This window comes from Somniosus microcephalus, chromosome 9 (assembly GCF_052327205.1).
Source record: "Somniosus microcephalus isolate GS21.2 chromosome 9, FLI_Smic_1.0, whole genome shotgun sequence".
NCBI classification, from domain to species: Eukaryota; Metazoa; Chordata; class Chondrichthyes; order Squaliformes; family Somniosidae; genus Somniosus; species Somniosus microcephalus.
In genome coordinates, this window is record NC_140995.1 from 24,365,756 (window position 1) to 24,379,607 (window position 13,852).

A 13,852-nucleotide genomic window follows, 5' to 3' on the forward strand; every position below is an offset into this window, starting at 1 on the left:
AAGGTCGCACGGCACTATTTCAAAGATGAGCAGGGGGAGTTCTCCGTGGTCTCCTGACCAATATTTATCCAGCAAACAACATCACTAAAAATCAGATTATCTGGTCATTAGCTCATTGCTGTTTGTGGGAGCTTGCTGTGCGCAAATTGGCTGTTGTGATTCCTACATCACAACAGTGACTACACTTCAAAAGGTCCTCTGTACATGCATGTCTTTCACACAGTGTAGAAGGTTTGTAGACCAGCTATCTGCAGCCCAGTATCTGGAACAGCAGAGGTAGCTCCCAGCCTCGGGTGGAGTTGGCCGCCTGTCTACCCTCCTCGCTGCTGGTGGAGACTTTAAAACCTTAACGCCGCCCAAGAATCCCCCCTGACGTCTTGTTCGGGTTCCTTCTGAAACCGGATAGTCGGTGTAAGACGATCAACCAGTTACTTTATTTAACATCAGCCCAGTCAGCAGTATTTTTTCCACTTAAACTTTCTTCAGCCTCCTAAAGAGGACTTTGAACGGGCAGGCGCTGCAAAATGTTGACACTTTTCCCCCTTGTGTTTTAAGTAATGTAACCGCAGTGCTTGAAGGAAGTAACTTCTTACACAATTTTTAAACGGGTGACCTGTCCCCAATCTGAGATATAGCTGGGTGGTGTTTAAAGAGCGTGCGGGTGTTCTGTAAAGCCCTTAAATGGTTGCAAAGAACCTGGAGCAGTCTCTGGATAAGTCAAAGATCATCACGGTGATTTTCCTCACACGGGGTCAGTACAAATAACCAGATCCCTTGCAGATCACTAAACATTACAAGCTCTTAAAAAGTAACTGGAAGAGGTATACAAAGCTTAATCACTGGCTGGGGAGGGATCGGTTTACAGTTAAAGCACTGTTGGGAGAGATTAGTTGAAGTGCGTGAATATTAGGCTGTAGGCAAAGGCTGATGTCTTTTAAATGTCTGTATTCTGTGCACCTTACCGTTAAGTACGAATCAGATATATCAGCCTAACACCGGCGATTCTATATATAACGGCGTGTCTGGCCATAAAAGGGACGCTGGGGTGACCGAGCATTCCTTCACCCAGAGTCTTGTTTGTTTTGTATCAGCCAGACCCTCACGGCTGCTCCTCTGCCGTCACCTTCCGAATCTCCCTGCAGTTCGGTGAGTATTTTCCCTTTAATTCCGCCATAAGACAGGCAAGTGAGAAAGCAGACAGTCTGAAGCGTGTGATCAGAACCCCCTGATCTTTCAACTTTTGTGGGGGGGTTTTGTGTGTGTGTGTCAGAAAATAGATCTCATTTTACTGCCCAAACGATGGCGATCTCTCTAGGTTGTGAACCAACATCACAAAAACAGATTATCTGCACATTATCACATTGCTGTTTGTGGGAGCTTGCTGTGCGCGAATTGGCTGCCGCGTTTCCCACATTACAACAGTGACTACACTTCAAAAAGTACTTCATTGGCTGTAAAGCACTTTGAGATCTCCGGTGGTCGTGAAAGACGCTATATAAATGCAACTTTTTTTTCTTGTTCTCCAATGGGTCCATTAATTTACTTTTCACTTTTTTTCCTCCCTATTTAATGTGTTGCCGGGTTACCTATTTCATTTCACTTTATGGATTACTCTGTAACAAACGCACTTGAGAAGTTTGTCAAATGCAATCGCGACTATCTTTTTTTTATTCAACAAATTTGACTTTGATATTGGCAATATGTAAGGCGCTTTCCCCGTGGATTCAGTCAAGTGCCGCTGACGAGGCTGCTCCGAATTCCTCGTCGCTAAGAATAATTGCCTTGATCTGAGCCCCTCGGCGATGGAGCTGTCCGACCAGTGCCAGCAATGGGTGGAGGAATGGATTCCAGCCAACGAGCTAATACTGCAGTGGGGCTGTTACTAAACCAAGCTAAAGGGGTTTGGTGGATCACTCATCTTGGCTGGCTGGGGAAACGAGAGCTAACGTTAAGAACAGAACTACTGACACCATAGTTGCAGTCAGTCAATCCCCTGAAGCCAATTTTTGACACGGTGATCTTGTAAAGGGAATAAAGAGAAGGAGGAATGCTGGAAGGTGATTTCATTCGTTAATACTCGAGGAGTGTTTAAAAAGGAAAAGGTGGGGGAGGTCCTTGAGGGACGAGAGGTTGGAGGATCCGCTGTCATTATTCACTTTGTGACTTTGCGGCTACCGATTTTTCGTTACTGAAATGAAGTTTGCTTTTTTTTTAAGAGGTTCCCTTTGTTGGGATTTCGTTTGACAACCCGGTTAAAATGCACCTCTTGGTTTGAATTTGATGTTTGCCGATAGGAATGGTTCCGGGCTGAATTCTGATTCTGGGCTGAATTATTTATCAGTGACAGACACACCCTTCACACCAGCTGATCATGGGCTGGCTGTCACTTCTCCAGTACATTTTGGCACCTTTTTATGGACAATAGTTAACAACATTTACATTTCAGATATAAAAAGTGCAGATGTTAACCGCAGGGAATAATTTTCGATTTACAACCATTAACTTTATGTGCTCACATCTCTCCTGGCCTGTATAATACTTTCGAATACCCTACACTCTCTTTTGTTCTTTCCCTGCCCCCTTTTCCTTTGCTCTGTACTTGCTTAAAAGCTGTTCATCTCAAACATCTTCCACTTTTGATGACAAGGTCATCGACCTGAAACGTTAACTCTGTTTCTCTCTCCACAGATGCTGCCTGACCTGCTGAGCATTGCCAGCATTTTCTGTTTTTTTAGTTCAGACTTCCAGCATCCGCAGTATTTTGCATTTGTTACTCTCTCTTTAGTTTGGTTTCCCTGGTGCATGGACTGAGGTCTGGTGTCTCTGAGCCAATGGCAGTGATAGGGCCAACACTTCACAGAATAGCACCAGCCAATCATCTGGAAACCACATTTTAAGCAAAATGTCATTGATTTCTCTACCAATGCACAAGATTGACCCTGATGATAATTGTACAGGAAACTTTTTTTTATCCGGCACCGACGGGACCGACGTGGTGCCGGTTCATCAAAAATTCCGGATAACCGAAAGCTATAGTAAAAGAAACGGAGCTGAGAGCTCCGTATAAAGCAACAAACCCTGTTGCTTAGCAACAGGTTCAGAACAATGGCCACAAGTTCCAAGCGTCTCTGTAGCTTAGCAACAGCTGCAGCCACACCCTTGCACAGCAACAGATCGAGGAAGGCAAGTAATAAAACTTACCTGAACCTACTCCTGAATTTTGCTGGTTAACCGAGATTTCCGGTTATTTAGGTGCTGGTAAAATGAAAGTTTCCTGTATTGAAAAACTTTTTTTTTTAAAAGCATTGCTACTACTGAAGGCAAGAGTGAAAGGGATTAAAAGCTGCATCTACCAGCTGGGTTGTAGGCAGTGAAGCAGGGTATTGTAAATTGGCCAGCTAGTTCAGACGGCGAGTAACTGAGCCATATATACAAGGTCCCAAGTTCAAGCCTTGGTCTATGCTGTGTTAGCTGATCTCAGCCAGGGTGATAGAAGGGTGTAGCGATTGCTCCCTGAGCTTGGAGGAGGCAAATCAGCCAGTGTTGCTGCTCCCGATCATTAGGCAAACTGGTGAACATCAGGTGAGGATAGGCTTGGCTTTGGCCCACTGAACAGACTGCAATGCTCACTGTCTAGGCTTCATGTGTGATTAGCCACTTGGGTGAGAAATTGAAGGGCACGTGACCCATCGAGGCGTTAGCATCTGCTGGAGTCGGTGTCTGCCAGGGACTGGAGTGATTGGTCGATACAGGATAGGAAATAATATTGTTAGATCTTCTTGTCTGATGATACTGGGGTGACCCAGTGTCTCCTTAAGGGTTTCAATTAAAAGAGGCATGTGCTGGAGAGGAGGGATAGAGAGAAAATTGACAGGAAAAGGAGAAAAAAAGCTAAATAAAGTTGTCCAAATCAAATATTATAAATGCTATTATATTGCTACTTGTTTGCAATATGGTAATGTTTAGAAATAGTAATTAATGATGGGTTTGATTTGCATAATTCTTTAGAGGTGGGTAGGTTGCAAAGACTGGCTCTGTTCTCATTACTGAAAGCTGATTATGTGACTATACTGAAATAGGCAGCTAGAGACTGTTGTGTTGCAGGGAGGGGATGTACTGGACCAGGTAGCTAACTGATATCATATGGCATTACTTGCATGTAGTCTGGGATGTGGCGCACAGCTCTGATGTTTAACGGCTAAAATGGAGTGGGACTTAATCTGGCCTGTCACTTTAAAGCCACTGATCGGGTATTCCTTGTGGGCTAGTGGTCTCAATGAGCAGAATCTGAAGGCAGTTCGAGGCTAATTACTGAGGATCTTTCTGTAGTTTGGTAGGTGCTCATCAATCCTTGACTGCTGCCCTTGGGGAGAGGTCAGATTAGCAAGGCTAGAAAAATCACCACCAACAACAACAACAACTTGCATTTATATAATTTGTATTTATAACCAGCAGGGAATTACTTTCCTTCCTTCTCTTTTCTTTGTGTATATGTTTGACATTTTGGCATCTGAGTTGAGTTGTATGTGTGCTAGATGTGAGGCTTTTATATATAAGAGCAAAAGAAATAGGAGCAGGAGTAGGATATACAGCCCCTCGAGCCTGCTCCACCATTCAATAAGATCATGGCTGATCTTCAACCGCAACTCCACCTTCCCACACTATCCCCATATCCCTTGATTCCCCTTAGAGTCCAAAAATCTATCTATCCCAGCCTTGAATATACTCAAAGATTCAGCATGCACAGCCCTCTGGGGCAAAGATTCATAACCCTCTGAGTGAAGAAATTCCTCCTCATCTCAGTCTTAATTGGCCTACCCCTTATCCTGAGACTATGCCCCTAGATCTAGACACTCCAGCCAGGGGAAACAAGCTCTCGGCATCTACCCTGTCAATCCCCTTCAGAACCTTGTATGTTTCAATGAGATCACCTCTCATTCTTCTAAACTCCAGAGAGTATAGGCCCATTCTACACAATCTCTCCTCATAGGACAGCCCTCTCATCCCAGGAATCAATCTAGTGAACCTTTGTTGCACCGCCTCCAAGGTAAGTATATCCTTCCTTAGATAAGGAGACCAAAACTGTGCACAGTACTCCAGGTGTGGTCTCACCAAGGCCCTGTACAATTGTAGCAAGACTTCCTTACTCTTATACTCCAACCCCCTTGCAATAAAGGCCAACATGCCATTTGCCTTCCTTATTGCTTGCTGTACCTGCATGCTAGTTTCCTGCACGAGGACACCCAAATCTCTCTGAACACCAACATTGAAAAGTTTTTCACCATTTAAAAAATATTCTGTTTTTCTATTCTTCCTACCAAAGTGAATAACCTCACATTTCCCAACATTATACTCCGTCTGCCACTTTACTGCCCCCACTCACTTAGTCTATCTATATCCCTTTGTAGACTCTTTGGGCTAGATTTTCAGTCGCTTGCGCCAGCAGTTAGCGCCTTAAGAGAAGTGTTTTTCGGGCGCTATGCGTGTAGCGCCCGGGCGCAGCGCAGTTTGCGCCCCGCCCCAAATTAAGTTGCCCGTTAGCGCCGGCGCAAAGTTTAGCGCCCGCCCGGATGCGCGCGCAGAAAATGACGTCACATCCTCGTGCAACGCCCTTTGTGCGCCCCGATTCCAAACTTCAGTCGGACCGCCCCATTGTGCGGCTGGCGGCCGGAGCGTTTGGAAAAAGGAACGCAACACAACCAGCGCGGGCCCCGGGGGGCGCAAATTAAAGGGGACGTACTCTCCAGTATAAAGGCCAGCCTTTTTTCAGAAAACACTCTTGTGCAACGCATTTCTGGAGACACAACAAGGAGGATAGCTAACTGGTTTCAAGCAGCAAGAGCCAGGTATTTTTGGACTCAGGCCAGAGCGCTGCAAGTGGCCTTTTGGAAATTAGAGTGTTTGCCAGGATTTGATGGGGGTTGCATGGGGTGCCAACGCGGAGCTGCAGCTCCATGTCCGTAGGGCTCGCAGACGCATTGTGAGAGGGGCAGCCCTGGCTAGAGGCAGAGGGGGCTACAGGCGTCGGCCACGTAGGCCTTACCCAGTCAGGCTATACCGCCAGCAGCGCTCCTACCTAAACATGAGTGCCGCGCGATGTGTTAAAAGGCTCCGATTCCGAAAGGAGGTGATTGCAGTGATCTGCCACCTGCTTCGCCGAGATCTGCGGCCAAAGCTCAGGTGCAGGACGTCTCTGTCGGTGGAAGTGAAGGTGACGGTGGCATTGAACTTCTATGCCACCGGCTCCTTCCAACACGCTGCTGGGGACATAGCAAACATCCCCCAGTACGGCGCGCATCGCTGCATCCGCCAGGTGACCGAAGCACTGTTCAGAAGGAGAAGCCAATTCATCTCCTTCCCCATGGCCCTGGAGAGCCAGCATCAGCGCGCATTGGGATTTTCCAGACTCGGGGAATTCCCCTTGGTGCAGGGCGCCATTGACTGTACGCATGTGGCTTTGCGGGCCCCTCTGGAGCATGGCGAGCAGTATCGCAACAGGAAGGGCTACCATTCTCTGAATGTGCAGCTGGTCTGTGACCACAAGCAGCGCATCATGGCAGTCAATGCCAGCTTCCCAGGCAGCAGCCACGATGCCTTTATCCTGCGGCAGAGTACTGTGCATGACATGTTCCAGGCACAGCCTCCCCCAAGAGGATGGCTACTCGGGGACAAAGGCTATCCTTTGTGCACCTGGCTCATGACCCCGCTCCGCGCGCCCAGGACCGCTGCTGAAGAGGCCTACAACGAGAGCCATCAAACCACCCGCAACATCATCGAGCTAACTATTGGGGTCCTCAAGCAGCGGTTCCGCTGCCTTGATCGCTCCGGAGGAGCTCTCCAGTATTCGCCGGACCGGGTCTCCCAATTTGTGGTGGTTTGCAGCATGCTACACAACCTGGCTATCCGCAGGACTCAGGCACTGCCACCTGACGTTGGACCAGCACCTCAGGAGGAGGAGCAGGAGGAGCATGAGGAGGAGGAGGAGCAGGAGTACGTTCCCAGGAGGGAGCGACCAGGGCCAAGGGCCGCACGACGCCACCTTATTACACGGTACTTCTAAGCCCCCTGTCAGGGAATGGCCAGGGGCCATGAGGGAAGATGAATGCAGCCGCTCCACAAGCCCTCAGCCGGTGAAGCCAACAAACACTAAGAAGAACAACCATGGAGACTGCATGAATAAAGATAATTTTTTATTACACAAAAATGAAAAGCCCTTCCCACATGAATCCCCAAAAACAATAAACAGGCCCCACAAAAAGCCCAACAAACGACTCACTCCCACAAACTGGGGAGGAGTCACTCCACCTTTCTTCAAACCGGGCCTCAACGTCGGCCTAACGCAAAAAATAAGCCCTCCAACAACACAACCATGGGCAAAATAAAGATGGCCACCGCCATATAAAAGGAAAGCTGCCCACACCCTCTACTGAGTGGCCCGCGAGGGCGAGACCTTGCCCAGCCTTTTGCCTCCCCTGCCCGGCCTGCTGCTCCTTCGCAAGCTCTGCCCAGTGGCTGCTGCGAGGCTGGGGGAAGGCGCCTGAGGCTCAGATGCCCTTCCGCCAGATGCCGCTGGGGGGCGGCCTACACGGCGTTTGGGCCTCGAGGGGCCGTCTGCTGAGTGGCGCACCTGAGCCTGGCCACCATCAGCTGCAGCCGCTTGCCCTTGACGTCCCAGTGGGGGAATGGCGGCGACGGATGGCGCAATGTGGGCCAGCTGGCGTCTGGGATGCGCTGGCTGGTGCTGTGGCGCGGTGGCACTCGGCCGGGCCCGCACTGCAGGATCCGCAACAATCAGCCGAGGGGCGGCTTGCTGGGATGGTCCAGCGCGGCGGCTGCCCTGGCGATGCCTGCCTGAGACAGCGCGTGTGGCAGCAGTGAGTGCCCCTGTGGTCCTGCTGTGCGCGCGCATCACAGCCGCCAGGGTCTTGACGGCATCAGTCAGCATGCGGCCACTCGCGGCAGTTGCTGCCCCGAACTCGCGCACACTGGTCGCCAGCGACTCGATGGCCTCAGGCATGCGCCCCACCACGCTCATGAGCTCCGTGTGGTGCCGGTCCGAATCGTCGGCCATCTTATCCAGCTTCCGCACCTCCTCCGAGGTGAAGGTGTCCGGACTGGAGTCGCGACTCTCCCGCTGGGGAGGAGGGGGCCGAACTAGGGGACCCTTGCCGCGTTGGTGGCGGCGAGTGTGCCGAACAGCAGCACTCCCCTCTGATCCTTCCCCCCTTTGGGGGGAAGGCCGCGGGCCACGCGCATGGCTCCTGGGTGGCTGGACGCCACTGGTCCCAGAAGCTGCATTGCCCTGCGACAGTTCCTCCAGGCACTCGTCCAGTGAGGAGGTGTCAAGCATTTCCTCCTCTCCTGCGGGACGTGACTGTTCCCCCGAAGGTCCGGCTTGCTCCTCCTCCTCCTCCTGGTCGGAGGTGCTGTCACTGGCAGCTTCAGGGTCCTGGTCGTCACCAGCTGAAAGCAGGAATGCACAAGAGTAGCTTCAGAGTGAGGAGACGGCGTCAGCGAGGGAGTTAGGACTGGTGGCATTCCGCGCATTGGTGGGACAGTGGCAAAGGAGGTAGCTCGGATGGGCCAGTGCGACGCGAGAGGGCCAAAAGGCGAGGTCCTTACCATTGCCGGGCAGTGGAGGGTCAGATACTCCGCACGCTGTGGGGACAATCACACGGGCTCCCATGAGCACACACACGCGCTCCTCCAGCCGAGTGAGCTTCTGCAGCTTGGCGCGGCCACCCCTGGCACGCGCCTGGCAATTAAACGCTACTTTAGCCTGCAAGAGAAAGGATGGGCTGTAAGTGCGCAGTGAAGCCCTGATGTAGTGTGCACTGCCTCCCATGGTGGAATAGCGTGGACAGAGTGAAGCCCTGATGTAGTGTGCACTGCCTCCCATGGTGGAATAGCGTGGACAGAGTGAAGCCCTGATGTAGTGTGCACTGCCTCCCATGGTGGAATAGCGTGGACAGAGTGAAGCCCTGATGTAGTGTGCACTGCCTCCCATGGTGGAATAGCGTGGACAGAGTGAAGCCCTGATGTAGTGTGTACTGCCTCCCATGGTGGAATAGCATGGACAGAGTGAAGCCCTGATGTAGTGTGCACTGCCTCCCATGGTGGAATAGCGTGGACAGAGTGAAGCCCTGATGTAGTGTACACTGCCTCCCATGGTGGAATAGCGTGGACAGAGTGAAGCCCTGATGTAGTGTGCATTGCCTCCCATGGTGGAATAGCGTGGACAGAGTGAAGCCCTGATGTCGTGTGCACTGCCTCCCATGGTGGAATAGCGTGGACAGAGTGATGCCCTGATGTAGTGTGCACTGCCTCCCATGGTGGAATAGCTTGGACAAAGTGTAGAGTGCCGAATGGCCATGTGATGCTCATGACTGTCCCAATGCTGCTGGCTGAGGGCTGGCCAATAGGACTTTCAGCTCCCTTTGCCCATCATGTCAGGTGTACATGCAAGAATGAGGAGGAGACTGGAAAGGCTACTCACCTTCACAATCCTGGTCAGATCGTTGTATTTTTTACGACATTGTTTGTGGGTCCTGGGGGCATCGCCGGTGAACGTCACCCTCTGGGCGATCTGCTTCCAGGCTTTGGTGTAGTCGTGGTGGGTTGGATTCCTCCCACTCTCTGGGAACAAGATCTTGCGCCTCACCTCCAGAGCTGTGACCATTATGTCCAGATCACCCTCTGAGAAGCGCAGGGCACGCTGACGGGCCTTCTCTGGCGTTGCCATGACTCCCTGGGGCTGAGCAGCAGTGTTGAGGCCTCTTTGCAAGGCTGCAGCGTGCAGGGCGTGGCAGCAGACCAATTCGTCCCTTCCCCCTTTAAGAGCTGGTCGGCGCCACGGGGTCTGCTGTCAGTCCAAAAATGACCGCACCCGCGCTGCGCCCCGCCTGGGCGCTATCCCTCTGGACCGCCGGCTTAGCGCCTAAAGATAGGAGTGGAACGCCTCTTTTAGCGCTCCACCAATCTCTTAGGGCGAAGCCACTGAATTTCCGGCAACGGGGCGCTACTTTGGGGCGGGCGCTAACTTCGGGCGGGCGCTAAGGTTAGCGCCCCAAAACTGTCTATACTGAAAATCTAGCCCTCTGTGTTCTCCTCACAGCTTACTGTCCCACCTAGCTTTGTATCATCAGCAAGCCTGGATACATTGTACTTGGTCCCTTCATTTAGGTCATTAATATAAATCGTAAATAGCTGAGGCCCCCGCACTGATCCTTGCGGCACCCCACTAGTTACAGCCTGCCAACCCGAAAAAGACTTGTTTATCCCTACTCTTTTTTGTCCGTTAACCAATCCTCTATCCATGCTACTATATTACCCCCAACCCCATGAGCCCTTATCTTGTGTAATAACCTTTAATGTGGCACCTTATCGAATACCTTTTGGAAATCCAAATATACTACATCCACTGGTTCCCCTTTATCTACCCTGCTAGTTACATCCTCAAAAAACTCTAATAAATTTGTCAAACACGATTTCCCTTTCATAAAACCATGTTGACTTTGCCTAATCATGTTATGATTTTCTAAGTGCCCTGTTACCACTTCCTTAACAATGGATTCCAGCATTTTCCCTACTACTGATGTCAGGCTAACTGACCTGTAGTTCCCTGTTTTTTCTCTCCCTCCTTTCTTGAATAGCAGTGTTACATTCGCTACCTTCCAATCTGCTGGGACCGTTCTAGAATCTAGGGAATTTTGGAAGATCAAAAGCAACGCATCCACTATTTCTGCAGCCACCTCTTTTAGAACCCTAGGATATAGGCCGTCAGGTCCAGGGGATTTGTCGGCTTTTAGTCCCGTTAGTTTCTCTAGTACTTTTTCTCTACTTATATTAATTATTATGTTAAGTTCCTCACCCTCATTAGACCCTTGGTTCCCCACCATTTTTGGTATGCATTTTGTGTCTTCTACTGTGAAGACAGGTACAAAATATTTGTTTAAAGCCTCTGCCATTTCCTTATCTCCCCATAATAATTTCTCCTGTGTCAGCCTCTAAGGGACCAACGTTTACTTTTGCTACTCTCTTCCTTTTTACATACTTTGTATATATAGTATAGATATAAGCACAAAAGTTGATGTTTCTGAGATAGCAATTTAACCTCTTATAGACCAGTTGTGCTGACAGTTTTGCATTGCCTTGAAGCGGTTGTGAGACTCCCTTGGGGAGGCTGTCCAACACCACTTGGATTTGACACCCCACAGAGTATGGCTCCACTGTAGTGTCAAGCCAGGTTTCAAAAGAGCTCAGGGATCCATTGAATCTCCTGGGAACTTTACAAACTTAGCAATATTTTTAAAAAATGTTTCGAGAAAGAAAATGCCCCTTTCATACTATTAAAACATCAACGTTTAGGGGCCAGTGATGAAGTACATGTGCACACTACCCTTTCCTGGCCATCATAATGTGATTCCAGCCAGGCAGGGTAAATCAGGTGTTGCTGGCTATGAATCAGTTTTGAAGCTGATGATCTCGGACAGATAGCACAGTATATCCACAGACTTAACCTGCTGCTGTTTTACTCAATTACATTTTAGTTGCTCTCTCCTGCCCTTGAAATAATTATCCTTCACCCTCATCAAATATTTTTTCTTGGGGAGAAGAAGCATAATTCTCATCATTGGTCTGAATATATTTCACAATCCAGTAGAAATTACAAGATTCAGCTGTATTTTTCAATGTATATTTATTTGCAAATATGCATTTATACAGTGTTCTTTTAAATCATAATATGATAACAATTTTCAAATAAAAATAATAAAATAAAGCAACAAAAAGGTTCCTTTTAAAATATTAAGAATCTACTGCCATTGTTTTCTTATAACCTGAATTTCCTTGTAACTCCGTATTTAAAGTTCTGATTGACATTTACTGTTATACTGACTGACATCAGCCATTATACTCTGCTTCAGCACAACTGACACACTGTAGTGGTAACAATTCAGATAACATTTATATTAAATATTAAGGCAGGACATTTTAGAGTGACTTTTACTTCTGAAGCTGTCACGTTTCATCTAACAAAACAAGTGTCACTGACTGAGGCCAGGTAGCCACAGTAAGAGAAGTAATTACAGAGCTGGAGAAAGGGCTGTTAGGAGTCACAAGTGAATAGATAACAGTCATACCCTTGGAGAAAGCAGTAATTGTATGAAACCATAAAATATACTACTATCACCTTTGACAATGAAGGTTTGTAACAATGCAGAAAGCAAACCTTTGTAGTCTCCTGTCAAGTTTTTAAGCAGAACCACAATAACTTGTATTTATATAGCGTCTTTAACATAGTAAAACATCCCAAGGCGCTTCACAGGAGTATTAAAAGACAAAAAATTTGACACCGAGCCACATAAGGAGAAATTAGGGCAGGTGACCAAAAGCTTGGTCAAAGAGGTAGGTTTTAAGGAGCGTCTTAAAGGATCAAGCGAGATAGTGAGGCGGAGAGGTTTAGGCAGGGAATTCCAGAGCTTGGGGCCTAGGCAACAGAAGGCACGGCCACCAAAGGTTGAGTGATTATAATTGGATGCTCGAGAGGGCAGAATTAGAGGAGCGCAGATATCTCGGTGGGGGGTTGTGGGGCTGGAGTAGATTACAGAGATAGAGAGGGGGCGAGGCCATAGAGGGATTGAACAAGGACGAGAATTTTGAAATCGAGGCGTTGCTTAACCGGGAGCCAACGTAAGTCAGCGAGCACAGGGGTGATGGGTGAACAGGACTTGGTGCGAGTTAGGACATGGGCAGCTGAGTTTTCGATGACCTCAAGTTTACGTAGGGTAGAATGTGGGAGGCCAGCCAGGAGTGCATTGGAATAGTCAAGTCTAGAGGTAACAAAGGCATGGATGAGGGTTTCAGCAGTGGATGAGCTGAGGCAAGGGCGGAGACGGGCAATGTTACGGAGGTGGAAATAGGTGGTCTTAGTTATGCCACGGATATGTGGTCGGAAGCTCATTTAAGGGTCAAATATGACATCAAGGTTGCGAATAGTGTGGTTCAGCCTTGGACAGATGTTAGGGAGAGGGATGGAGTCAGTGGCTAGGGAATGGAGTTTGTGGTGGGGACCAAAAACAATGGCTTCGGTCTTTCCCAATACTTAATTGGAGAAAATTTCTGCTCGTCCAGAGCTGTATGTCGGACAAGCAGTCTGACAATTTAGAGACCGTGGAGGGGTTGAGAGAAGTGGTAGTGAGGTAGAGCTGGGCGTCATCAGCGTACATGTGGAAACTGACGCTGTGTTTTCGGATGATGTCACCAAGGGGCAGCATGTAGATGAGAAATAGGAAGGGGCCAAGGATAGATCCTAGGGGGACACCAGAGGTAATGATGCGGGAGTGGGAAGAGAAGCCATTGCAGGTGATTCTCTGGCTATGATTAGATAGATAAGAATGGAACCAGGTGAGTGCAGTCCCACCCAGCTGGATGACGGTGGAGAGGCGTTGGAGAAGGATGGAGTGGTCAACTATGTCAAAGGCTGCAGACAAGTCAAGAAGGACGAGGAGGGATAGTTTACCTTTGTCACAGTCACAAAGGATGTAATTTATTTATATATATTGTATGTATGTAATTTATTTTGAATCAGCAACTGATGGAAAGGAAATATTTTTTTGTTGCTAAAACTGCTAATATTGTAATTTCACCACACAGAATCTCTCAAATTAAAATATAATTATAAATAACTTGGCCAGTATAGGATAGCTATCCTGTTCTCCAGCAGAGCATGATAAAGGGACAAGCATCATATGTGCAATACCCAAGGATCCTCATCAGATTTTTCATGTGTGTCAGGCTTCTTTTCCTGTATTTCCCTCTACGTTTAATATTTCTTCTCTACTTTGCACTGGGA

General features: G+C 48.6%; 1 protein-coding gene across 1 annotated transcript in view; it reads left to right on the forward strand.

The window, feature by feature from the left end:
* The first annotated feature begins 818 nt into the window (after nucleotides 1-818).
* myom2b (myomesin 2b) overlaps nucleotides 819-13,852 on the forward strand; it is a 158,351-nt gene continuing 145,317 nt past the window's right edge. The window contains exon 1 of the mRNA XM_085996445.1: nucleotides 819-1,146. The gene's annotated coding sequence lies outside the window, so the exon portion shown is untranslated. The remainder of the gene's footprint in view (nucleotides 1,147-13,852) is intronic.